This window comes from Lithobates pipiens, unplaced genomic scaffold, assembly GCF_037356315.1.
Source record: "Lithobates pipiens isolate NorthernLeopardFrog02 unplaced genomic scaffold, aLitPip1_a1.2 Scaffold_16, whole genome shotgun sequence".
In the NCBI taxonomy this organism is placed as follows: domain Eukaryota; kingdom Metazoa; phylum Chordata; class Amphibia; order Anura; family Ranidae; genus Lithobates; species Lithobates pipiens.
This window is the reverse complement of record NW_027507748.1, coordinates 21,188,906-21,214,074: the sequence shown is the minus strand read 5'-3', so window position 1 is coordinate 21,214,074 and position 25,169 is coordinate 21,188,906. Positions and strand designations below refer to the sequence as shown.

At 47.8% G+C, this 25,169-nt stretch overlaps 1 protein-coding gene and 1 pseudogene across 1 annotated transcript in view; both read right to left on the bottom strand.

Moving 5' to 3' along the window:
- CASR (calcium sensing receptor) overlaps positions 1-25,169 on the bottom strand; it is a 234,382-nt gene that overhangs the window by 141,681 nt on the left and 67,532 nt on the right. The gene's annotated exons all lie outside the window — the stretch shown is intronic.
- On the bottom strand, positions 15,563-15,736 carry LOC143986332 (U2 spliceosomal RNA; annotated as a pseudogene).

The following is a 25,169-nucleotide window of genomic DNA, read 5'->3' as shown; positions in this document are numbered from 1 at the left end:
TAGGAGGGGACATTTAGGTGGGGGGGAGGAATTATGCTGGGATGAGGAATTGGGGAGAATCTGTGCTGGGAGGGGGGATTTGGAGGAGAGGATTTGTGTTCACAGGGGACATTTGAGGGTTAGAGGATTTGTACTAAGAGGGGAGAATTTTTTTTGGAGGGGGGTGAATTTGCGCTAGGAGGGATGATTGGGGGTATTTGTGCTGGGAGGGGAAATTTAGGGTGGGAGGAATTGTGCTAGGATGAGGGGATCGGGAGAATTTGTGCTGGGGGGGGGGTTGGAGTGGGGGAGAGGATTTGTGCTCGCAGGGGGAATTTGAGGGGTAAAGGATTTGTACTAAGTGGCAGGAATTTTTTTGGGGGGAGGGGGATTTGTACTAGCAGGGATGATTGCGGTTATTTGTGCTAGGAGGGTAAATTTATAGGGGGGCGGGGATTGTGCTAGGATGGGAGATTGGGAGATTTTTACTAGGACGGGCAGATTTTTTTTTTTGGGGGGGGGGGGGATTTGTGCTGGGGGCATATGGGGATTGAGAAGATTTGAACTGGGGGGGTTGGGGTGGGGGTAAAGATTTGTGCTAAGAAGGGGATTTCAACAGGGGGCAGAATTGTATTGGGAGTAGGATAAATTTATGTAAGCAGGCAGATCAGTGCTCAATTTTTGTTATTTTTTTTGGAGTGGGAGAGGATTTTTGCTGACACATAATACTCATAAAGTTTGGGGGGGGGGGGGTTGCAATTTGGCATGTTCAACCTGGGCTGTAGCTGACCTTTTCCTTTCCCACTGATCATGCATAATCATTCCATGACACATTCCGCCCTCAACCCGTGACTGGACAGTGAAGGAGAAGTAGCACAATCATGAGCCAATCTCTCTCTCACTCTCCTATCGGCATGCTTCTTTGCAACACATGAACTGATTGGCCTTTTGTGCTGCTGCTTCCTCCCCCTCTTTGAGCTCTTCTGTACAGGGACTTCAAGAGGCTGAAATTAAATAAAATTCACCTTACGTTGCTTGTATTTAAAAATACAGAGCTGCATTATTCTGTGCCTCTTCTATCTGCCTGGAGTTCGGCTTTGAAAAACTCATAATTCTAATAGCATGGTGTCTTACACAATCCCTTCATTCCTCTCCCTTACATAACTCAGTATAACATTTCCTAAACTGTAAATGACGGATTACCTTGAATTACCTTGACCACTGTACAGTTACAGTCCTTTGCCGGAGGGCACAGCTCGGTAATGACCGCGTGTGTAATTCAATACGAGAGATCCGTGCCATTCACATGCATATAGTGATTACTGGCACTGGTGGCATTGCTTGGTATAGGGAGACGATGATTCCCAGGTCAGAAATTCCCAATACGTTAAGCAGGGTAGAAGTATGGATTAGAGGGGGTTGGGCTATGTTTATAGGAAAATGCTAACCTGAAATTCATTTTTTTTTTGCCTTCCCTTGTCCCCCCCCCCCCATCAAAGTGCTAATACAAATTCTAAATAATGAATTTTTTTTGTTTTCATTACATATTTATTTATTTTTTTCTGGTAGACACACACTATATTGTGAAAAGTATTGGGACGCATGCCTTTAGACGCACATGAACTTTAATGGCCTCCCAGTCTTAGTCCGTAGGGTTCAATATTGAGTTGGCTCCGCCCTTTGCAGCTATAACAGCTTCAACTCTTCTGGGAAGGCCGTCCACGAGGTTTAGGAGATGTGTCTATGGGAATGTCTGACCATTCTTCCAGAAGTGGATTTGTGAGGTCAGGTGCTGATGTTGGGCGAGAAGGCCTGGCTCGCAGTCTCCACTCCAATACATCCCAAAGGTATCAGGTGGAAGTCAGGACTGTGTGCATGCCAGACAAGTTCACTTTGATGGGCTCTACCAACCTGTAGGTGCCCTCAGATGGGTCACAAAAAATCTATAAGGATACTCTGATGGGGTCACCTGAATTAAAGGTACACTTCAATGAGCACATGTGAATTGAATGGGGACCTCTAATGGGAACACCTGATGTATGAGGGCACTCTGATGGGAACACCTGATGTATGAGGGCACTCTGATGGGAACACCAGATGTAAGGGGGCACTCTGATGGGAACACCTGATGTAAGGGGGAACCCTGATGGGCGCATCTGATGTGAGTGGGCACTCTGATGGGAACACCTGGTGTAGGGGGGCACTCTGATGGGGACACCTGGTTTAGGAGAGCACTCTGATGGGGAGACCTGGTGTAGGGAGGCACTCTGATGGGGACACCTGGTGTAGGGGGCACTCTGATGGGGACACCTGATGTAAGGGGGCACTCTGATGGGGGACACCTCATGTAGGGGGCACTCTGATGGGGACACGGGTATGCAGGCCAGTCAAGTTTGTTTTAATGGGCTCTACCAACCTATAGGTGCCCTCAGATGGGTCACAACTAATCTATATGGATACTCTGATGGGGACACCTAAATTAAAGGGACAATCCAATGAGCACATGTGAATTGAAAACGGCACTCTGATGTAAGGGGGCACTCTGACGGGGACACCTGATGTAAAGGGACATTCTGCTATGGACACCTGATGTAAAGGAGCACTCTAATGGGGACACCCAATGCCAGTGAGCACTCTGTTGGGGACACCTGATCTCGGGGGGCAATCTGATGGGGGCACCTGATGTATGGGGGCACTCTGATAGGGACACTCTGATGGGGACACCTGATATATAGGGGCAGTCGGATGGGGATACATGATGTAAGAGGGCACTCTGATGGGAACACCTGATGTATGGCTACACTCTGATGGGGACACCTGAAGTAAGTGGGCACTCTGATGGGGACACCTGAAGTGAGGGGGCACTCTGATGGGAACACTTGATGTAAGGGGGCACTCTGATGGGGACACCTGATGTAAGGGGGCACTCTGATGGGTGAATCTGATGGGAGGGGGCTATCTGATGGGAACACCTGATGTAGGGGTCACTCTGATGGGAACACCTGATGTAGGGGGCACTCTGATGGGAACATCTGATGTAGGGGGCACTCTGATGGGAACACCTGATGTAAGGGGGCACTCTGATGGGAACATCTGATGTAGGGGGCACTCTGATGGGAACATCTGATGTAGGGGGCACTCTGATGGGAACACCTGATGTAGGGGGGCACTCTGATGGGAATACCTGATGTAGGGGGGCACTCTGATGGGAACACCTGATGTAGGGGGGCACTCTGATGGGAACACCTGATGTAAGGGGGCACTCTGATGGGAACACCTGATGTAGGGGGGCACTCTGATGGGAACATCTGATGTAGGGGGGCACTCTGATGGGAATACCTGATGTAGGGGGGCACTCTGATGGGAACACCTGATGTAAGGGGGCACTCTGATGGGAACACCTGATGTAGGGGGGGCAATCTGATGGGAACATCTGATGTAGGGGGGCACTCTGATGGGAACATCTGATGTAGGGGGGCACTCTGATGGGAACACCGGATGTAGGGGGGCACTCTGATGGGAACACCTGATGTAGGGGGGCACTCTGATGGGAACACCTGATGTAGGGGGGCACTCTGATGGGAACACCTGATGTAGGGGTCACCCTGATGGGAACACCTGATGTAAGGGGGCACTCTGATGGGAACACCTGATGTAAGGGGATGGGAACACCTGATGTAGGGGGCACCCTGATGGGAACACCTGATGTAGGGGGCACTCTGATGGGAACACCGGATGTAGGGGGCACCCTGATGGGAACATCTGATATAAGGGGCACTATGATAGGCACATCTGATGTAGGGGGTACTCGGATGGGCGTACCTTCTAAGAAATGCCTTCTAAAAAATGCTATTTGCTTGTCTACCATGCTCTGAGGGGTGTGGCTGTTACTCAGCTATGCCAGCCTAGAGCACCGGAGGGTGAGGTCAGAAAGCAGCATTATAACTGAAAGATTTGTAATAGTAATATAAATTTAAACCAAACTGGACAAGAAGTGTGTATTGTGACATTATTTTCTACCATTAAATGTTGTTTTAAACTTTTTCAATCCTTTTTTCTATTTCAATGTGGATATTCTTCTCCAGCCTCCTTCTGCCAATTCCTGTCTATATGCCATACAGTCCAGCTTTGGTTACAAGTCATTAATCTGGATGCCGGTCGAGATCAATGACTTGCAACCAAAGCTGGTGATAGTGACAATGGTGGACTATGTCTGAGCAATGAGTGCTGGCACAGTCACTTGTAGTCTCCACCAGGGGACAACACAAGAGGGCAATTAACAGACAGTTATCACCCCGTAAAAGAAAGTGCTTGAAGAAAGACCTTCATTGAAGGATCACCAAGAATTAATTGAAATGAATCTGTAGATTTGAAGAGATTGTAGACAACTTTGAAAATTATATTAAAATGCTAAATCTTATGTATTTGAGGTTTTAGTGATTCTATTTGCATCTACTTTTGTTTTTATGAAGTATTTTCAAGCATTTACAAATTTCAGTCAATGATTCATGACATGTGGGGTACATGAAGACTAGGAAGAGATAAGAAGGCGTTAGACTTCACAGGGCTTTAATTACTTATTTATTTTTTTCTACTTTCATACTCCCTATGAGGACGGCCTTCCAGGTTTTAGTGGGCAGATCTTCATAAATCATTTGTTATACTTAATGCAACAAATATCCGTTTACAGGAATTGCTTCAGATGGAATTATGGGAAATGTGATTTCAACATTTTATGTTACTGAACTACACGGAATCCAAACAGAAAAGACAAACATTTATGAATTATTAATTAATTAGCTTCTTATGTATTCATGTATTATTCCTTTTTTTTTTTTTTTTTCAGGATGACAACACCAACTTTTTCCATTTACATGAGACTTGTGACATCCCTGAGAATGAAATATTACCATTCACTAGAGAGATCACTGAGAATTCAGCCTATCCATTCACTAGAGACATCACTGAGAATGCAGCATATCCATTCACTAGAGACCAATGACATCACTGAGAATTCAGCCTATCCTTTCACTAGAGATTGGTGACATCACTGAGAATGCAGCCTATCCATTCACTAGAGACTGTGACATCACTGAGAATGCATCCTATCCATTTACTAGAGACTGGTGATATCACTGAGAATGCAGCCTATCCATTCACTAGAGACCAATGACATCACTGAGAATTCAGCCTATCCTTTCACTAGAGACCGGTGACATCACTGAGAATGCAGCCTATACATTCACTAGAGACCGGTGACATCACTGAGAATGCAGCCTATCCAGTCACTAGAGACCGGTGACAACACTAATAATGCAGTCTATCCATTTACTAGAGACTGGTGACATCACTGAGAATGCAGCCTATCCATTCACTAGAGACAGGTGACATCACTGAGGCCGCGTACACACGCGGGGACTGTTCGCTCAACTTTGTCCGCTGAACAGTGTTTCGGCAGACAGTCCGCTCGTGTGTGGGCTTTCAGCGGACAGTTTCAGCGAACAGTCTGCTGAACAAAGTTTTTCGGAATTTCCGAAAAACTGTCCGCTGAAACTTTGTTTCAGCGAACAGTCCCCTCGTGTGTAGGCTTGTTCGTCAAATTAAGTTCCGCGCATGCTCAGAAAGGATTTACACGCCGAAGTTTGCATTGCAGTGTATAGGACGTCGTTTTCTAGTCCCGTCGTACGTGCCGTTCACGTCATCGCGCACGGTTTCAGCGGACTGTTCGTTCGTCGTGTGTGGTCAAGTCCGTCCATGCTAATTTTGAGCGGACTGTCCGCTGAAACTGTTTGACGAACAAAGTTGAGCGAACAGTCCCCGCGTGTGTACGCGGCCTGAGAATACAGCCTATCCATTCACGAGAGACCGATGACATCACTGAGAATGCAGCCTATCCATTCACGAGAGACCGATGACAACACTGAGAATGCAGCCTATCCATTCACTAGTGACAGGGCCGTCTTTAGCGCAGGGAAAACAGGGCACATGCCCTGGGCCCAATGTTTGTAGGGGGGCCTGCACTGCTACCCTCGAATTGGGGCCCCAATTAAGGTTTTGCAGAGTGCACAGAGGACACGGGACGGGAGGCTGTATTCCCGTGCTAGCCAGCCAGCTGAGAGGGGGCGGGGTCGGGAGCTCCACTGACGCTCTGACCCGCCCCGTGCCGCCTGTATGCTCAGAACAGAGTGGCTGTAGTGAGAGCCGGTGATCGGAGTGGGAGCGTCAGTGGAGCTCCCGGCCCGCCCCCGGACCTCTGTATTCCCCAGCCAGTATAGAGGGGGCGGGGCCGTGAGCTCCACTGACGCTCCCACTCCGATCACCGGCTCTCAATACAGCCGCTCTGTTCCGAGCATACAGGCTGCACGGGGCGGGGTCAGAGCTTCAGTGGAGCTTGCGGCCCTGCCCCCTCTCAGCTGGCTAGCACGGGAATACAGCCTCCCGTGTCCTCTGTGCACTCTGCAACACCTTCATCAGGGCCCCAATTCACGGGTAACGGGGCCCCCCTACAAAGCATCAGTGGAGCTCCCGGCTGTTGTAGTGAGATCAGAGAATGGAAGCCCCGCCCACATACCTCTACATGTATGTAGTGAGTTTGGCTGCCCAGGTATGTCCTTGCACCCATAAAATGCCTGACTGCTTAAACCCTGTGTTATTCAACTGTCAAGCTGTGCGTTGCTGAAAGTTCTCTGACCATCACCTGTAGCATGTCCGCAGTCTCTGATTGTCTCCTGCAGTATGTCCGCAGTCTCTGATTGTCTCCTGCAGTATGTCCGCAGTCTCTTATTGTCTCCTGCAGTATGTCCGCAGTCTCTTATTGTCTCCTGCAATATGTCTGCAGTCTCTGATTGTCTCCTGTAGTATGTCCGCAGTCTCTGATTGTCTCCTGCAGTATGTCCGCAGTCTCTGATTGTCTCCTGCAGTATGTCCGCAGTCTCTGATTGTCTCCTGCAGTATGTCCGCAGTCTCTTATTGTCTCCTGCAGTATGTCCGCAGTCTCTGATTGTCTCCTGCAGTATGTCTGCAGTCTTTGATTGTCTCCTGTAGTATGTCCGCAGTCTCTGATTGTCTCCTGCAGTATGTCCGCAGTCTCTGATTGTCTCCTGCAGTATGTCCACAGTCTCTGATTGTCTCCCGCAGTATGCCCACGTCTCTGATTGTCTCCTGTAGTATGTCCCCAGTCTCTGATTGTCTCCTGTAGTATGTTCGCAGTCTCTGATTGTCTCCTGCAGTATGTTCGCAGTCTCTGATTATATCCTGCAGTATGTCCGCAGTCTCTGATTGTCTCCTGCAGTATGTTCGCAGTCTCTGATTGTCTCCTGTAGTATGTCCCCAGTCTCTGATTGTCTCCTGCAGTATGTCCCCAGTCTCTGATTGTCTCCTGTAGTATATCGCCAGTCTCTGATTGTCTCCTGCAGTATGTCCGCAGTCTCTGATTGTCTCCTGTAGTATGTCCCCAGTCTCTGATTGTCTCCTGCAGTATGTCCCCAGTCTCTGATTGTCTCCTGTAGTATATCGCAGTCTCTGATTGTCTCCTGTAGTATGTCCCCAGTCTCTGATTGTCTCCTGCAGTATGTCCCCAGTCTCTGATTGTCTCCTGTAGTATATCGCCAGTCTCTGATTGTCTCCTGCAGTATGTTCGCAGTCTCTGATTGTCTCCTGTAGTATGTCCCCAGTCTCTGATTGTCTCCTGCAGTATGTCCCCAGTCTCTGATTGTCTCCTGTAGTATATCGCAGTCTCTGATTGTCTCCTGTAGTATGTCTGCAGTCTCTGACACTCTCCTGTAGTATGTGTATTAATGTGCTCCTTTACTTGCTCAATTATTTAGGATTGCTCCACTGCTCAGTGAGAGGTAATGATGTGCATTAACCTGTAGCAACCAATCAGTGAACAGTAGTGATCTGCTTTAATCTCTAGCAGCCAATCAGTAAGTGGTAATGATGTGCATTAACCTTTAGCAACCAATCGGCAAGCAGAAATTATGTGTTGTAACCTCTAGCAACCAGCCAGCGAGCAGTAAGGATAGGCTGTAACCTCTGGCAAACAATTGCAATCACTGCATGGTCTGCTGCAGTAAACTGATTTTGAGTCAACCTGCTATTTTTTGTATGTCTCAGAATGGAGGGGGGGGGGGGGCAAGAAAATGTTTGCCCGGGGCCCAATCAAAATTAAAGATGGCCCTGACTAGTAACCGGTGACATCACTGAGAATTCAGCCTATCCATTCACTAGAGACTGGTGACATTACTAAGAATGCAGCCTATCCATTCACTAGAGACCGGTGACATCACTGAGAATGCAGCCTATACATTCACTAGAGACCAGTGACATCACTGAGAATGCAGCCTATCCATTCACTAGTGACCGGTGACATCACTGAGAATGCAGCCTATCCATTCACTAGAGACCGGTGACATCACTGAGAATGCAGCCTATCCATTCACTAGAGACAGGTGACATCACTGAGAATGCAGCCTATCCATTCACTAGAGACCAGTGACATCACTGAGAATGCAGCCTATCCATTCACTAGAGACCGGTGACATCACTGAGAATGCAGCCTATCCATTCACTAGAGATTGGTGACATTACTGAGAATGCAGCCTATCCATTCACTAGAGACTGGTGACATTACTAAGAATGCAGCCTATCCATTCACTAGAGACCGGTGACATCACTGAGAATGCAGCCTATACATTCACTAGAGACCAGTGACATCACTGAGAATGCAGCCTATCCATTCACTAGTGACCGGTGACATCACTGAGAATGCAGCCTATCCATTCACTAGAGACCGGTGACATCACTGAGAATGCAGCCGATCTATTCTCTAGAGACCGGTGACATCACTGAGAATGCAGCCTATCCATTCACTAGAGACCAGTGACATCACTGAGAATGCAGCCTATCCATTCACTAGAGACCGGTGACATCACTGAGAATGCAGCCTATCCATTCACTAGAGATTGGTGACATTACTGAGAATGCAGCCTATCCATTCACTAGAGATTGGTGACATTACTGAGAATGCAGCCTATCTATTCTCTAGAGACCGGTGACATCCCTGAGAATGCAGCCCATCCATTCACTAGTGACCGGTGACATCACTGAGAATGCAGCCTATCTATTCTCTAGAGACCAGTGACATCACTGAGAATGCAGCCTATCTATTCTCTAGAGATTGGTGACATCACTGAGAATGCAGCCTATCTATTCTCTAGTGACCGGTGACATCACTGAGAATGCAGCCTATCTATTCTCTAGAGACCAGTGACATCACTGAGAATGCAACCTATCTATTCTCTAGAGATTGGTGACATCACTGAGAATGCAGCCTATCCATTCACTAGTGACCGGTGACATCACTGAGAATGCAGCCTATCTATTCTCTAGAGACCGGTGACATCACTGAGAATGCAGCCTATCTATTCTCTAGAGATTGGTGACATCACTGAGAATTCAGCCTATCCATTCACTAGAGACTGGTGACATTACTAAGAATGCAGCCTATCCATTCACTAGAGACCGGTGACATCACTGAGAATGCAGCCTATACATTCACTAGAGACCAGTGACATCACTGAGAATGCAGCCTATCCATTCACTAGTGACCGGTGACATCACTGAGAATGCAGCCTATCCATTCACTAGAGACCGGTGACATCACTGAGAATGCAGCCTATCCATTCACTAGAGACAGGTGACATCACTGAGAATGCAGCCTATCCATTCACTAGAGACCAGTGACATCACTGAGAATGCAGCCTATCCATTCACTAGAGACCGGTGACATCACTGAGAATGCAGCCTATCCATTCACTAGAGATTGGTGACATTACTGAGAATGCAGCCTATCCATTCACTAGAGACTGGTGACATTACTAAGAATGCAGCCTATCCATTCACTAGAGACCGGTGACATCACTGAGAATGCAGCCTATACATTCACTAGAGACCAGTGACATCACTGAGAATGCAGCCTATCCATTCACTAGTGACCGGTGACATCACTGAGAATGCAGCCTATCCATTCACTAGAGACCGGTGACATCACTGAGAATGCAGCCGATCTATTCTCTAGAGACCGGTGACATCACTGAGAATGCAGCCTATCCATTCACTAGAGACCAGTGACATCACTGAGAATGCAGCCTATCCATTCACTAGAGACCGGTGACATCACTGAGAATGCAGCCTATCCATTCACTAGAGATTGGTGACATTACTGAGAATGCAGCCTATCCATTCACTAGAGATTGGTGACATTACTGAGAATGCAGCCTATCTATTCTCTAGAGACCGGTGACATCCCTGAGAATGCAGCCCATCCATTCACTAGTGACCGGTGACATCACTGAGAATGCAGCCTATCTATTCTCTAGAGACCAGTGACATCACTGAGAATGCAACCTATCTATTCTCTAGAGATTGGTGACATCACTGAGAATGCAGCCTATCCATTCACTAGTGACCGGTGACATCACTGAGAATGCAGCCTATCTATTCTCTAGAGACCGGTGACATCACTGAGAATGCAGCCTATCTATTCTCTAGAGATTGGTGACATCACTGAGAATGCAGCCTATCCATTCACTAGAGACAAATGACATCACTGAGAATGCAGCCTATCCATTCACTAGTGACCGGTGACATCACTGAGAATGCAGCCTATCTATTCTCTAGAAATTGGTGACATCACTGAAAATGCAGCCTATCTATTCTCTAGTGACCGGTGACATCACTGAGAATGCAGCCTATCCATTCACTAGAGACAAATTACATCACTGAGAATGCAGCCTATCCATTCAGTAGAGATTGGTGACATCACTGAGAATGCAGCCTATCTATTCTCTAGTGACCGGTGACATCACTGAGAATGCAGCCTATCCATTCACTAGAGATTGGTGACATCACTGAGAATGCAGCCTATCCATTCACTAGAGATTGGTGACATCACTGAGAATGCAGCCTATCCATTCACTAGAGACAAATGACATCACTGAGAATGCAGCCTATCCATTCACTAGAGACCGGTGACATCACAGATCGCAGCCTATCCATTCACTAGAGTAGTATGTGTAGTTTGGGATTTTTGTTGTTCCGTCTCTCTCTGTGGTTGTTGAGTGGTGCCTTTTAGCGGGGGTCTGAATCAATCTATCCTGATTACTGTGTAGGTTTCCGCCATTAGCCTCTGCAGAAAAACATCAGAAGCCATTAAAAATACGAGAAAGCGACGTTTATCATTAATAACAGGATTTCATTAGGAAGCCCACAGCTCGTGTTTCTGCCAGAAAATTGGAGCATGTTCCCGCTCTCACAATGGCGCACGGCCTCGCTGGCGATTTTTAATTTTTTTTCCAGAGGACTCGGTATCGTGTTTCATAGCCCATTCCTTCCATTAAAAGCCAATTTCAGGGGAAAAAAAGTCGCAGAATTGTCAGATAATGAGTTCAGCGAGGGCAAGAGGCTCGTAATCTAAAGGACGTCAAGGAAATTGATTTACACGGAGCGGGTAAGTGGCATCTGCCCAGCGCTCTCTTCTCCCGAATTCAGGGAACAAACAAGCATCAGCGGTAATAAATTATTCAGAAGGCATTGAGTACAAACAACGCGGCCGCCGCGTGCGCCCTCTTGCCCCCTCTCCAAAACACTTTAGCGTCTTCCGCTGGCATTGGCGAGTTATCTCTCCGAGCAGTAAGTAAACAGCGACCCATCAGCCTCCGCTTTCCCCTCGTCCATTAAGCCGGCAGGTGGAATCGCTCCAGGTCCGTAAATCTCTCTCTTTCTGCCAACCGGTCAGCCGTAGGCCCGCGGCAGTAATGAAACGCCCGAGGAAAGCTTCATCTCATTTAAGGGTTCAATAGAAAAAATGCACCATTAGCGTGGCGGAGAAATTATTTGATTGGAAACATTAGAGGGGCACTCGAAAGAGGACGGTTACTTTGTATCACTGATCTCTGGTGACACCGTGTAGAAGGAAGAAGACAAAGGTATCGAAAATTCAAAGTCTCCGAGGGCTCTTCAAAAATCTCAGAGCATCTGGTTAGCCGAACATCCGGCGTTGGGACCACATCAGGTAGAAGTGGCAGCAAGCAGATGAATTTTTAGCCTTGGGCCCCATTCACGTTCAACAAGAGTCGCACGCTTGCTATTTTTGTTGAGCGATATTCACGCAGTTTTGTGTATAAGAATCTCAAAAAGGGCAGCCCCTTTTCCCTATGTGCATTTGTTTCCCAAAAGAAAGCTCCCAGTCCTTCTTGGGCAACAAGCTTAGTGTGGTTTATAAACGTGCGTCTTGCCGCGATTGATTCTGTAGCGTGACGATCATGGCAGATTCGCACTGAGTTTGGGGTGCCGTTATAATAATATCATGCAAATGCACGTCACGCGTTTTGCGGCGATTTGCTGTGATTTCACAGCAATTCTGCTGCCGATTCCAAATCGCCAAGTGTGAATGCAGCCAAAAATTCCAAGGTTCTTTTCCATCATTTTTCCCTATTGACCCGCCGTTAATTAGTTTTAGAACTAGCATTCACCTATAGAACACCGCAAACAGCGAACAAATATTTATATGTATTTTTATTGCATAACGTATCGGTCAGTAGCTTTTATACAGGGAGCTAAAGCAACCAGTGCATTGCATGCTAGAAGACAGGTATATAATGTCGCTAGCACCGCCTAAGGGCTCATTCACACGGGCAGAAAAAACATTGAATTTAGATGCGCACAGTATATAGTTTTGTGCGCATCAAAATGCAGCACGATAATAATCAATGAGGTAATATGCACAGCTGCATCTACATGCAGAAATGTGCACTGCGTTTACCTCCACACATGTGCAAGGGTCTGAGATTCCCTTCATCTATACCAGATCCAGGGTCTGGAATTCCTGTCATCTATACCAGTTCCAGGGTCTGAGATTCCTTTCAGCTATACCAGATCCAGGGTATAAGGTTCCCTTCATCTAAACCAGATCCATGGCCTGAGATTCCCTTAATCTTTACCAGATCCAGGGTATAAGATTCCCTTCATCTATACTAGATCCAGGGTCTGGGATTCCCTTCATCTATAATAGATCCAGGGTCTGGGATTCCCTTCATCTATACCAGATCCAGGGTATAAGATTCCCTTCATCTATACCAGATCCATGGCCTCAGATTCCCTTAATCTTTACCAGATCCAGGGTATAAGATTCCCTTCATCTATACTAGATCCAGGGTCTGGGATTCCCTTCATCTATACCAGATCCAGGGTCTGGGATTCCCTTCATCTATACCAGATCCAGGGTCTGGGATTCCCTTCATCTATACCAGATCCAGGGTCTGGGATTCCCTTCATCTATACCAGATCCAGGGTCTGAGATTCCTTTCAGCTATACCAGATCCAGGGTCTGAGACACTTATCATTTATATGAGATCCAGGGTCTGAGACTCCCTTCATCTATACCAGATCTATTGTCTAGAGATTCCCTTCATCTATACCAGATGCAGGGTATAAGATTCCCTTCATCTATACCAGATCCAGGGTCTGGGATTCCCTTCATCTATACCAGATCCAGGGTATACGATTCCCTTTATCTATACCAGATCCATGGTCTGAGATTCCCTTCATCTATACCAGATCCAGGGTCTGGGATTCCCTTCATCTATACCAGATCCAGGGTATACGATTCCCTTTATCTATACCAGATCCATGGTCTGAGATTCCCTTCATCTATACCAGATCCAGGGTCTGAGACACTTATCATTTTTATGAGATCCAGGGTCTGAGATTCCCTTGATCTACTGTATACCAGATCCATGGTCTGAGATTCCTTCCTTCTACACCAGATCAAGGTTCTGAGATTCCCTTCATCTACATCAGATCCTGGGTTTGGGATTACCTTCATCTATATCAGATCCTGGGTTTGGGATTGCCTTAATCTATACCAGATCCAGGGTCTGAGATTACATTTATCTGTACCAGACCCAGGGTCTGAGACTCTCTTAATCTATACCAGATCTATTGTCTAGAGATTACCTTTATCTATACCAGACCTACGGCCTGAGATGCCCTCCATCTATACCAGATCCATGGTCTGAGATTCCTTCCATCTATACCAGATCCATGTTTTGAAATTCCCTTCAGCTGTACCAGATTCAAAATGTTACATTTCCTTCATCTATACCAGATCCAGGGTCTAGGATTCCCTACATCTATAACAGATCCATGGTCTGGGATTTCCCATCATCTATACCAGAGCCACAGTCTGGGATTCCCTTCATCTATACCAGATGTGGTATGGGGTACCACCTAAGAATACATTTTTCCTTGATGCAGGTTCCTTTTTTATTTTTTTTAAACTCCATGGTATGTGAAACACACTCAAAAACTTTACTCGGTGCCAAAAAAAGTCTTTCTTTGGAGGTCTGCTGAAAAAAGACCCACCCAAGTACTTGGTGGGGCTCTCCCAATGGGAGATCCCATGAGAGAGGGTGTACCAAGCCAGAACACCATGTCCACCCCCTCCTAAGACTTTCAGGGCAGGCCCGAGGACCTACTCCCTACCAGTCACACGTGCAACAACTGTGTACAAACATAAAAATACAAAACGGGACAAACAAGGGCTTAAATAAAAGAAAGCAGGGGAGAAGGAAGTGGAGAGGAGAGTGAAAAGTGGTCAAACAATGACCAGGCCAAATATTCCTCTGGTCCCAGCCAAAAGGCCCAGCCCAGGAGGCAGGTGAGAAAAAAAGTATGGTATGGTACAGTGACCGTGGTGCTATAAATCAAAGTGGACTGTCACCCCAGGGGCACATACACCATGGGTTTTTCCCCCACCTTGACCCACAGCCAGACCAGCACAGCCCCCACCCCTACCAGGAAGGCCTGGAGCTCTGAGAGCTTAGGGAGAGCCCTGGATGTAAGGATTCAACCACCACTCCCATCGCTTCTACCTAATTAAATTCAGAAAATACTAACCACCCCCCTGGTGGGAAAGGGGGGCCGGGGGGGGGGGGGGTTGGGGAGGACCACACCAATCTAGGCCAGAAGGCAAGGGACCCGACCCTTCAGCCTGACCGGTGCAGCTCCCTTCCACACCAGGAGTACAGCTCAGCAGTGGCGTCGCTAGGGAGTGGCTTTTGGGGCTATAGCCCGAATCTGGGGTCCATAGCCCCGAGTCTCTGCAGGGGTCCCCAAGGGGAGGGGAGGATCTCTGGGGACCCTGATTTAAGGAGGAGGCTCTCTGGGGACCCTGATGTAAGGGGGGTCTCTCTGGGGATATATATACACACACATACACACACGTATATTATATACATGTGTATGCCTGCCCAAGCATATGACTTTCTTTACTACAATACTATGGTCTCTAGCCCCAGATCATTTGTAGACCTAGCAATGACCCTGCTGCTCAGACACAACCAATCATCAGCCTCTACAGCGGGGATATGCAATTAGCGGACCTCCAGCTATTGCAGAACTACAAGTCCCATGAGGCATAGCAAGACCCCGACAGCCACAAGCATGACACTCAGAGGCAGAGGCATGATGGGAGTTGTAGTCTTGCAACACTTGGAGGTCCGCTAATTGCATATCCCTGCTCTATGGTATGACCAAAGAGCGCCAACGTGCCCCCAACCAAAACAGACCGTCCAGGTACAATTACAAAATTGGATTTGCATCTGCCCTCCCCATTTTGGGGTAGCATAGCGCCTCCTCTGGCAACAGATAAGAACAGACACTACACTCGATCTTAGCCAAAAGGCCGAGAAGCGATGCAGGTTCCGTATGGATGTCAAGGAGAACCTTGTGCAAAAAATAATGATTCTTGTCCCCAAGTTGATGAGGACAAGGGCCTCCTCTCTACAACCCTGGCCCGGTGATTGTGTGGAGGGGTCTGGGGGAGGAGGGCTTTTCAGGATCTGGAAGACCCCTTTAACAATAACAGGGCCCTCAGATATCTTCCTCCCCATCTATGAATGAGTAAGGGGTACATTGTAAATAAAAAATAAAACAAAAAATGTAATGTCCCATGATGTACATCCATCGTAATCACTGGCCCACCCCTTCCTTTCATTGGATCTAAGTTCCTCCAATCATGGTGATTGTTACTAGGATGGTCTGCATGCAAATACAGCCTGCCTGGGAACGCCCACTCCTCCAGATGAACAGCCACCCATCAAAGTACAGTATTTTGATTTTGCATATCTCCTCCCAAGAGCCTTCCCACTGCTTGCATCAGGGCTGAGAGCCCTTGGGAGGAGTACGGAGTCAGGGTGCTGTGAGGTTCTCAGGAAGCCATGTACCGCACTCTGCCAGCCCCTCCCACAATCTGCACAATCTGCCTGCATTGCACAGAGAAGCGCAGAGACCCAGTGATGACATCACTGTGTCTCAAATTAGGTGCGTAAAGAAATCAGAAAGGTTTAATTTAATATTTTCATGACTATGTTGCTGATGGGGGGAGGGGGGAGGAACCAGGGAAAGCAAAATCTATTCGGATTAGAGTTCAGCTTGAAGAATGTGAAGGTGATTCTCTGGCAGAGGGCGGTACAAGGAAAGGAAAGTTGACTCTCCGTCACGCCCGGCTGCCCCTCACCAATCCCAGCCCGGTGGCCGTCGCTGGGGTGACGGTGTGACTTTCAGAGGCTCCATGCCTCATTTAGTCTTTAGTAATAACCTAATTGGACTGGAAAAATGCAAGGACAGGAGCGTGAAAGCAAAAAAGCAAAACAGCTTAGCCGAGTTTACCGAGCCATCGGAAAAAGAGATGGCACAGATAAGGGCGAATTTACACATTTGCTGCCCGTGATTAGTTATAAACGATCCAATGGTGGAAAATTAACATTTAACCCTTCGACAGATTGACCATCGATGGGGTGTCACTGGAATGAATGAGATACTGGGCGTTGAGGGAGGACCGAGGTGGGAACAGTCTCCGTGTTATAAAGGAGAAAGCTGAAACATGAAGCTAGAAGGACGATACAATGTATCTTTTCTTTAAGAATAAACATTTATATTTCAGAGTCACTGATGTCATTCAGAGCCCTTTGATATCTTGTGTTGTGTTAACAAGCTCGTCAACAGACGTTATATACACAGCATTACCGTTTATTACATCTCAATTCTTGAAGGTAGTGGTCTCCAAACTGTGGCTCGGGGGGCGAATGTGCCCTTTGCTTACCTTTATGTGGCACCTTGAGGCACTATTCCTACCACTGACACCAACAATGGTGCAATAATGTGTGCACTGACATCTACAATGGGGCACTATTCCTACCACTGGCACCCACAATGGGGCACTATTCCTCCCACTGACACCAACAATGGTGCAATAATGTGTGCAATGACATCTACAATGGGGCACTATTCCTACCACTGGCACCCACAATGGGGCACTATTCCTCCCACTGACACCAACAATGGTGCACTATTCCTACCACTGACACCAACAATGGTGCAATAATGTGTGCATTGATATAAATAATGGGGCACTATTCCTCCCACTGACACTCATAATGGGACAGTATCCCTCCCACTGACACCAACAATGGGGCACTATTCCTTCCACTGACACCCACAATGGGACACTATTCCTCCCACTGACACCAACAATGGGGCAATATTCCTACCACTGGCACCCACAATGGGGCACTATTCTTCCCACTGACACCCACAATGGGGCACTATTCCTCCCACTGACATCAACAATGGGGCAATATTCCTACCACTGGCACCCACAATGGGGCACTATTCCTCCCACTGACACCAACAATGGGGCAATATTCCTCCCACTGACACAGACAATGGGGCACTATTCCTCCCACTGACACCAACTGGCCATGGTCCGGCCACCCCAAAGACTGAAGGGCTGTAAACTGGTCCTTTATTTAGAAAGTTTGGAGACTCCCTGCTCTAATGCCACGTACACACAACCGGACTTTCATGCCATTTTATGGGAGTGGGAGACTGGTACTGGTAGTCGATGGGAGATTCAGAATCGGACAAAATAAGAACGTTCGTTAATATTGTTTATTATTGATTATTCATTATGATGAAGTTAAAAACTCAGGAAGTCAGCACAGCACAGGGATGGTGGGAGCCCCTCATAATGAGCACAGGGATGGTGGGAGCCCCCCATAATGAGCACAGGGATGGTGGGAGCCCCCCATAATGAGCACAGGGATGGTGGGAGCCCCCCATAATGAGCACAGGGATGGTGGGAGCCCCCCATAATGAGCACAGGGATGGTGGGAGCCCCCCATAATGAGCACAGGGATGGTGGGAGCCCCCCATAATGAGCACAGGGATGGTGGGAGCCCCTCATAATGAGCACAGCACAGGCATGGTGGTTCCTAAACCGTTCACCTGATTTGGATGTAAATACCCTCAAATTAAAGCTGAAAGTCTGCAGTTAAAGCACATCATTTCAAATCCATTGTGGTGTTGTATAGAGCCAAAAAGATTAGAATTGTGTTGATGTCCCAATATTTATGGACCTGACTGTATGCATATATATATATATATATATAAATACACACACATGCACATGTGTGTTTGAGCTTTGGGGTGCATACCCTAATGCAATAGGCTGCACATACCTGTGGTCATGTGGTCCATGTGTTTTTTTTGGCACATTATGGTGCTTTGGCAGCACATTATTTTCAATGGGCGGCTTTAATGCAACACGAGTTAATACTCAGCCTAACATGTGTTACCGGACTGCAGAGAAGTAAATGGGCCTTGAAGCACGAGTAATCAGTAAAGTCTAATCTGCACACTGTGTTGACAATAATCCAATGTGTACAGAATCTGTTAGACAAATAGCACTTGAATAGTTACAAGATGATACAATGTAACTCAAATGAATTATAAATACAACACATTAGTAAACTAGGGAGTAACTGGAACATATAAAAATCAACAACATTGTATCAATATCTCCAATTCTACACCATCAAAAGTTCTCAGCTCCAGCCTTGCAGTTCAGGGCCTGTTCAGACATTGCATTGTGGGAACGAATGTTCCAGCTCGCCATTTTCAAAAAGCAATTTACACACGTTTCTGTGTCACGCATAGTGCAGCCTATTCATTTCAATAGGAAGCCTGTGCTCCTTTTTGGGCGACAAGCTCAGCACAATTTTTAAAAGCGTGCTTTGCCATCATTGCTGCATGATGCTGTCACTCGACAATCCGAATCGCACCGCTCTTGGGGTGCCATGACAAATAACGCCAACCCAAAATGCGCCCTGTGTGTTTTGCTATCATATTCGAATCGCGGGCACAATCACAGCAATTCTGCCCGTGATTCCGAATCACCTAATGTGATGAGAATGGAGGGCATCTCCACAAAATAGCACAAACAGAGAGGGTGAAGAGTACCGGCATAATGTAGAACGTGCCCTCTGCAGGATTTACCCCTCTTCATGACCAGGCCATATTTTGCGGTACAACACTGTTACATTGGGCGGTCCTGCAATGCTGTTACTAATGCCGTGTACACACGACTGGGATTTTTGACAGCAAAGGTCCGACGGAACGAATCCGTTGGACAATTCGATCTTGTGTGGGCTCCATCGGACCTATGCTGTCCAAAAATCTGACGGACTTTAGAAATAGAACATGCTTTAATTTTTTCTGCCGGAACTCCACCGGACCCAGTTCCTATGGAGAAATCAGCTCGTCTGTATGCTAGTCCGATGGACGAAAACCGACACTAGGGCAGCTATTGGCTACGGGCTATGAACTTCCTTATTCTAGTCCGGTCGTACGTCATGATGTTCGAATTGTCGGACTGTGATCGTTCCGTTCGTTCATTCGGAAAGTCCGTCGGAACTCCGCAGAAAGTCCATCAGGAAGAACGTCAGACCTAGTCTGGCGGTGTCCTATCATATATGGTCCCCCATTGGATAGTGTCCGCTGTGTAGTGCGCATGCGCAGTACACAGCACACACAGATTCCGAAAATACCCGAAGATGAACGGCGCCTGCGCCGTGAGTCCAGGTTCTATCCCCACCATCCAAGTGGACATAGAGTAGGAATATAAAAGAGCCGAGCGCAGCGAGGTCGAACCCAAAGCGTGGCGAGCAAAGCTTGCCCGCGAGGGGCCCTATAATTTTCCCAACCCTATGTCTGCTTGGATGGTGGGGCTACCACCTCCACTCACGGCGCAGGCGATGTTCAGCTTCAGAGATTTTCCGAAGCTTCTTCTGCCCCGTACTGCGCATGCGCAGTACGGGGCAGACACTATATGATGGCAGGACACTATCTGCCAGAACACCAGAAAGTCCAGCCGTGTGTACGTGGCATTAGGCTACTTTCGCACTGGGGCCGCCGAGCATTATCATTAAGGCGCTGCTTGTTCTAGTGCGCTTTACCGTCCAAGCGGTCGCTGCTCCTCCTCCCGGCCAATGGGGTCTTCGGACTGAAGGGTTTAGGGTCACAGGATATCAGGGGGGGCTGAGACATCTACCCCACCGGTTGCTCCAGCCTGCCACCCGACACCAACCCCCCCCAGGCACCGGCTTGCTTGCTCACAGATTGATCGGCACTTACCCCATCCAGGTCACGGCTGCAGCCTCCCCCCTCCATCTCCTCACTTTTCCAGTGGTCGCTGCTTCTCCTCCTGGCCAATGGGGTCTTCAGACTCCGGGCCAATGGGGTCCAATTATATCTCAGGACCCACTTCCTGATTGGCCCGGGAGGAGAAACAGGACGTCATTAGCGAATATTAATTTCGCTATTGTCACACAACTCAGGGCGCACCAAGCCCACCCTTTTTTGATGCCAATTAGAGCTTGCGGCTTCCAACAAAAAAAAAACCCATTGCAATCCATGCGTCCTGCGCCCTGCACGTAGATTAGGGGCCGGGCCCATGAATTAGAGGGGAGGCACCCATTCACCCCGTATGGATGGGCCGCCACTGCAGTGGTGGCTGAAGAAGGTGTTAAATGCGCCTGTGTTGTGACACTTCCAAAACGCTTTTCAAGCGCTTTCGAATTGCTGGCCATTCATTTCAATGGGCAGGGCGTTATGGGGGTGGTGTATACAGCGCTTCCAAATCACCCCAAAGATGCTGCTTGCAGGACTTTTCCTAACGTCCCGCCTGGCACCGCCCCCAGTGTGAAAAGACACAATGAAATGAATAGGAGGCAGATTTCAGGCGCTTTACAGGCGCTATTTCTAGCGCTAAAATGCCTGAAAACAGCCTCAGTGTGAAAGGAGTCTGAATGAAGTTTATGTCATTTTTTCTCCCCACAAATAGAACTTTCTTTTGGTGGTATTTGATGACCTCTGCGTTTTTTTTTTTTTTTGCGTAATAAACATAAGATGGGCGAGAATAAAAAATAAATAAATATATATATATATATATATATAAAAATATATATTTTATATATATATATATATATATATATATATATATATATATATATATATATATATATATATATATATATATATATATATATATATATATATATATTTTTTTTTTTTTTTTTTAACTTTGTGCTATAAAACATAAACATTAATCACACAATTAGACTCAATTTCTTATACAAGGATATATATATATGCGATTTATACATACATGTTTTTTTTGCTCATTTTTCTATTTTTGTTTTTGATACATTTCTTGCTTACATGTTTACATCTATTTTTGTTTTGACCATTTTATGATCAGATGTTTTAGCATTTAAGAAATGTTTGTCGGTGAAGTTTTGTGTTGATTGCTCTTTAATTACAAGGTGTTTTGTGTTAGGTGTTTGATATGATATACGCCTTTACATAGCTTGTAATGTGAGAATTTCAATTCTTATGAACAAGCGCGGTTCTTTTTGTGTGAAACGCGTCAAACTGATCACCATTGCAGTTTTGTCTGGCTCATGACAATAAAGACATTTCTACAGCATCTTTTGGATCCAAGTGTGCGATGGATCTTTTCTTCTCTTCCTGTTATAAAACATTTTTAATAAAAAAAATTTAAAACATCAAATTTCTTCATGAATTTAGGCTACATATTTTTTGGTAAAAAATAAATAAAAAATCGCAATAAGCGTATATTGATTGGTTTGTGCAAAAGTTATAGCGTCTACAAACTATGGTATACAGTATATTCTGGAATTTTAATTTATTTATTAATACAATGGCGGCGATCAGCGATTTATAGCGGGGCTGCGATATTGCGGAGGACGTTTGAACACTAACTGACACTTTGTGGGACCCAGTGACACTAATATAGTGATCAGTGCTAAAAATATGCACTGTCACTGTACTAATGACACTGGCAGGGAAGGGGTTAAACATCTAAGGTGATCAAATGTGTACCTAGCCAGTGTTTATGTGTACTATGTGGTGCTTTCATTAGGGGATGTGCTTTGCATGGAAACAAAATCCATCACATGCCCGCTGATAGGATGGAGCTCTGTATTGTTTTTGTCGTTCTCCTCGACGGGCGCCGGTGGACATTCATTGGCCGGCACCGCTGATCGGCTTCTGCTGTGACTTGCTTGAGGGCATCGGCCACATATGGAATATACATAGTTACATTGGTCCAAGCTATGTATAATGTAGCCATACCTGGAATTGTTCTTTAGGCCCCTTTCACACTGACGATCCGTTCAGGCCCGCCTGTCAGTTTTTCAGGCGGACCTGAACGGGTGCTCCATAGAGCTCTATGGAGCGTCGGATGTCAGCGGTGACATGTCCGCTGACATCCGACCCGCTCCGATCCGAAAAAGTGTGACGGAGGAAAAAGCTATTTTTCCATCCGTCTGTGGATCGGATCGGATGACGACGGGCACTGCGGTCCGTCGTCATCCGATCTCCCATAGGGGAGAGCGGCGCTGTGACAGGTCCGTCCCTGCGCAGTGTGCAGAGACGGAGCTGTCATCTCCCTGCTCAGCGGGGATCGGCGGAGTGATCCCCGCTGAGCAAACGGACATCCACGGGGCGGATCAGAACTGATCCGCCCCGTGTGAAAGGACCCTAAGTCTTGTCTTATCAACTAAACAGGTCAATTTTCTGGGTTTGGCAGTGCCAGTAAATGATCAAGGTAGTGTATCTCTAACCCCCCAGCCGCTGAATATGCCCCAAGTCTCCCACAATGATACAGAGACTGCTAGCAGGGCTGGTGCAAGGATTTTTGACACCCTAGGCCAGTGATGGCGAACCTTGGCACTCCAGATGTTTTGGAACTACATTTCCCATGATGCTCAACTGCACTGCAGAGTGTTTGAGCATCATGGGAAATGTAGTTCCAAAACATCAGGGGTGCCAAGGTTTGCCATCACTGCCCTAGGCGAAACCCCAATTTGCTGCCCCTCCTGGCTCCATCCCTGACTCCACCCCCTTTGCCCTGCCCATGTATATCCCACCTTTTTTATTGAAGTGCCCATCAAATACAGCCTCAGCAGTGCCCATCAAATTCAGCCTCACCAGCGCCCATCAAATGCAGCCTCACCAGTGCCCATCAATGCAGCCTCACCAGTGCCCATCAAATGCAGCCTCAACAGCGCCCATCAAATGCAGCCTTTATTACATCAGGTCCACAGAGCCCCCTTACATCAGGGTCCCCAGAGCCCCCCATTACATCAGGGTCCCCAGAGAGCCTCCTTACTGACATCAGGTCACCAGAGCCCCCCCCCCATTACATCAGGGTCCCCAGAGAGCCTCCTTACTTACATCAAGTCCCCAGAGCCCCCCCCATTACATCAGGGTCCCCAGAGAGCCTCCTTACTTACATAAGGTCCCCAGAGCCCCCTCCCATTACATCAGGGTTCCCAGAGAGCCTCCTTACTTACATCAGGTCCCCAGAGCCCCCCCCCATTACATCAGGGTCCCCAGAGAGCCTCCTTACTTACATCAAGTCCCCAGAGCCCCCCCATTACATCAGGGTCCCCAGAGAGCCTCCTTACTTACATAAGGTCCCCAGAGCCCCCCCCCATTACATCAGGGTCCCCAGAGAGCCTCCTTACTTACATCAGGTCCCCAGAGCCCCCCATTACATCAGGGTCCCCAGAGAGCCTCCTTACTGACATCAGGTCCCCAGAGCCCCCCCATTACATCAGGGTCCCCAGAGAGCCTCCTTACTTACATCAGGTCCCCAGACCCCCCCCCCCCCATTACATCAGGATCCCCAGAGAGTCTCCTTACTTACATCAGGTCCACAGAGCCCCCCTTACATCAGGGTCCCCAGAGCCCCCCATTGCATCAGGGTCCCCAGAGAGCCTCCTTACTGACATCAGGTCCCCAGAGCCCCCCATTACATCAGGGTCCCCAGAGAGCCTCCTTACTTACATCAGGTCCCCAGAGCCCCCTTTACATCAGGGTCCCCAGAGCCCCCCATTACATCAGGGTCCCCAGAGAGCCTCCTTACTGACATCAGGTCCCCAGAGCCCCCCATTACATCAGGGTCCCCAGAGAGCCTCCTTACTGACATCAGGTCCCCAGAGCCCCCCCATTACATAAGGGTCCCCAGAGGGTCCCCAGAGAGCCTCCTTACTGACATCAGGTCCCCAGAGCCCCCCCATTACATCAGGGTCCCCAGAGAGCCTCCTTACTTACATCAGGCCCCCAGAGCCCCCCCCTCCATTACATCAGGGTCCCCAGAGAGCCTCCTTACTTACATCAGGTCCCCAGTGCCCCCCCATTACATCAGGGTCCCCAGAGAGCCTCCTTACTTACATCAGGTCCCCAGAGACCCCCCATTACATCAGGGTCCCCAGAGAGCCTCCTTACTTACATAAGGTCTCCAGAGCCCCCCCATTACATCAGGGTCCCCAGAGAGCCTCCTTACTTACATCAGGTCCCCAGAGACCCCCCATTACATCAGGGTCCCCAGAGAGCCTCCTTACTTACATCAGGTCCCCAGAGCCACCCCCCATTACACCAGGGTCCCCAGAGAGCCTCCTTACTTACATCAGGTCCCCAGAGCCCCCCATTACATCAGGGCCCCCAGAGGGTCCCCAGAGAGCCTCCTTACTGACATCAGGTCCCCAGAGCCCCCCCATTACATTAGGGTCCCCAGAGAGCCTCCTTACTTACATCAGGTCCCCAGAGCCCCCCCCCCCATTACATCAGGGTCCCCAGAGAGCCTCCTTACTTACATCAGGTCCCCAGAGCCCCCCATTACATCAGGGTCCCCAGAGAGCCTCCTTACTTACATCAGGTCCCCAGAGACCCCCATTACATCAGGGTCCCCAGAGAGCCTC